The following is a 3,430-nucleotide window of genomic DNA, read 5'->3' as shown; positions in this document are numbered from 1 at the left end:
CAAAAATAAAGAAAAAAATGAAATAATTACCTCAAATGGAAACCCCAAACTCCCCATCACATCCCCACCACTGAATAGCCAATAATCTTCATTCTTTTCTATAGGTTTGCCCTTTCTAGATATTTCATGTGAATGGAATGATAGAACACCTCTTCTGAGACTAGTCTCAGAACTAAGACTCAAAGCATAATAATAAATAAAAGACTAAAGCATAATGTCTTTAAGGTTATCCATGTTTCACCATGTTATCAGTACTTTGTTCCTTCTTATGTCTGAATAATATGCCATTGTATGGATATACCACATTCTGTTTATCTGCTTATCAGTTGATAAATTATTTTCTTTTGGCAATTATGAATAATGCTACTATTTTTTTCTTTCTGTGGAAATGTTTTTATTTCTTTTGGCTAGATGCCTAGGTATGGGATTGCTAGATCATGTGGTAAGTTTGTTTAATTACTGGAGGAATTGCCAGACTATTTTCCAAAACAGTGCCACTTTTTTTTTTTATCCCCACCATCATGTACAAATGTCCCAATTTCTCCACATTGACTGGTAGTCTTTTCCATTCATTAAAAGTGATATGGCTATAATTTAAATCTATAAAAACTTCATAAGGGTTTAAACTGATAGAGAATAAAGTTAGATCTTATTGAGTTTTAAATATTCACGGAAACTACATAAAAGTAAAGATAATGGGCCAAAATTGTACTTTTATTTGGGAAGTTTTGATGTCTCCAATCATTTAAACAAGCCTTATTTTATAGGACACAAATGTAATTTATTGTCTAAACTACAACACATTAGAGAATGGAAGGAGTTCTATGTATAATTATGCTGGGGAGCAAGGGTAAATTGAGGCTGTCCCAGACACACTGGGGGATGTGGTCATTTGGTGTGTCATGAAAGACCTCAGTATGTCTTCACTCATGTGTAAATATATTTTTGCTTGATTTCTTTTTTAGCATAAGTGATAGTTTGTAATTATCTTACACTTAGAGGCAAGAGTACATGAATATATTTGTGTTATTTTAAGATTTTTTTATTTTTTTAATTTCAAGATACTTTGTTTATTTTTTAAAAATATTCATTTATTCATGAGAGAAAGAGTGAAAGTGAGCGGGGGAGGAGCAGAGAGAGAGGGAGAGAGAGAATCCTAAGCAGGCTCTGGGCTGACAATCTATGAGATCGTGACCTGAACTGAAATCAAGAAAGACACTTAACCAACTGAGCCACCCAGGCTCCCCAAGATACTTTATTTTTAAAGCAGGTCAAAACACTAAGCTTTTGGTCCATTCTGCCAATGTATAAGCTACAAATGCTTGCTCAGCAGCCGAGAGTCACTCTTTAGTAACATGTTTGACAAGTCAGTAAAAATCCAGATAAAACAAATATATCCACATGGTTTCCATAGGAACACACATAAGTGACATCATCTCTTGGTCTTCCGTATTGCTGCATCCATGCCAACCGTACTTACAAAGATGTTGCAAAACTAGCAGTAATTAAGTTAAATGGTCCCCCCCAAATCCCATAATTGAAGCTAAATTCTCATCTAACAGCTACAGGAGTGGCAGCTATTCATTAATGCTAGCTAAAGCACAGGCAGCAGGGGAACATCTCATCCCTCTCTCCCAAGCACAGGGCACAGGCGGAGTGCTGATGTCCTGCTCTTGTACTTCTAGCAGGAAGTTATGGTGGCGTCAGTTGCCATGTTGGCATCAACATCACATAGATAGTCGGCCTCTGGGACCCACTGAAAATAAGAAGCAGCAGCAACAGTGTAAGCACCTATGCTTTCAAAGAGCATTCTATTGCCTACATGCATCTTGGATAAGTGACAGTGCTCAGCAATGCCATCAAGGCTGTCACATGTCACTCCTCTTACACTGGTTCGATAATACTTCTCATTTGGTTTGGATCTCTCTGTATGAGGGACTACACATGTTCATGATCATAAAGAATGCAATTAAATGATCCATATACCCTATCGTTCATGTAATACATAGAGATTTGTTCACTCTATTCATCATCAGAGCACGCCTGTTCCTTTAAGATGAGTTTTTGGCAGTGATATTAACATGAGCATGAAAGCTGATGCAACATAATATCTGCTGGGCTCAGCTAGGATCCTCACTCCAGAGCCGGACGGAAAATACTTGTCCCTTGCTCGGTTGATAACACTGGTGATCTCTTCAATTTTAAGCTGTACATCTTCAGATCCAGGAAAGCCACCACCAATATCAAACAGAAACATGTTGAAACAAACCTCAGCTCCCATGTCAAAGACATATTGGGTATCAGAGATGGTCTGCATAAAAGGTCTCAGGATCAGTACAGCCACTTCCAAATGGAAGCTGACACCAGTGACATCAATGTGGAGCTCTTTTGCCCCAAAAGGAGGCTGCTGGTTTTGAGTGTGGCACCAGATTGAACACTGAGGCAACAGACTGCTTCGGAATCATCAGTGGCAATCTGCAAAACTAACGTTGCCTTTGGATGTGCCCTGGCAACTTTCCTCAGTTCGACTTCACTATCAAAAGTCATCACCTGGACTCCATTATTGACAGTGTACTTAATCTGAGACACTTGCTTAGATTTGCATAGATAACCCTCTCTGGAGGCACCCAGAGACTCTGTACCAATTATATTTCAGTCTTGCTGGCTCAGTCAAATCCTGTCCCAATGGCAGTGAGTGTCTTCACTATGCTTCTATTATCATTGCATTTGACTGCATAAAAGCGGGTGATCCAAGGAAGAGCTTTTAAGCATCTCTGATGTTTCTTTGGAATGTTTCCCAGGTCCAACACATAGAAGGCATCCTTATCATCAGAAGATGAAACTTCATTAATCTTTTTGGTCCAGGATGTCCTTGGCTGTAAGGCCTTCATGGAGGAAATGGAGGTCAAACTGCATTACTAAAGTTGTTCATGGTTTCTTGATGTTCCCATGGAGAACTAAGAGATGGAATATAAAGAAATTATTGCCAGCATTTCACGAAGGCCATTCTTGGGAATTCCAAGTCCCACCGAAGATGCATGTGCCATTGGTGCACCAGCGGTGATGTTCTAATAAACACAGAATTTGCTGTCCTAGAGGACACAGGCACTATGGGCCAGNCCCCTCAGCAACCCCCCCCCGCCCCGCCTTGCTCCCTCCTCCCTCCCTAAGGGGACCACCAGATCAGGTGGCCCCTGAGCCCTGGCAGAGGGGCCAAGCCGCAGAGGCTGAGGGCACTTACCTGTTGTTTCCTCAGAACAGAACCAGCATAACTGATGCATGCAGGAAATGAACCCCAGCTGTTCTAGTGGGCTGTATTGTTTTTCCAGCTAAACTGAAGTGGATCACATCATGGATTTTACGTTTTATGTAATGTTGACATTTTAAAGATTTTGTGGACCCTGTATCATTTTTTTTGTTTTATTACACA

General features: G+C 40.1%; 1 pseudogene; it reads right to left on the bottom strand.

Moving 5' to 3' along the window:
• Positions 1-1,577: 1,577 nt before the first annotated feature.
• Positions 1,578-2,932, bottom strand: LOC144222383 (ornithine decarboxylase pseudogene; annotated as a pseudogene).
• Positions 2,933-3,430: the final 498 nt, after the last annotated feature.

This window comes from Crocuta crocuta, unplaced genomic scaffold (genome assembly GCF_008692635.1).
Source record: "Crocuta crocuta isolate KB4526 unplaced genomic scaffold, BGI_CrCroc_1.0 scaffold291, whole genome shotgun sequence".
NCBI classification, from domain to species: Eukaryota; Metazoa; Chordata; class Mammalia; order Carnivora; family Hyaenidae; genus Crocuta; species Crocuta crocuta.
Note: the sequence above shows the minus strand (reverse complement) of the source record. Positions and strands in the feature narration are given on the sequence as shown.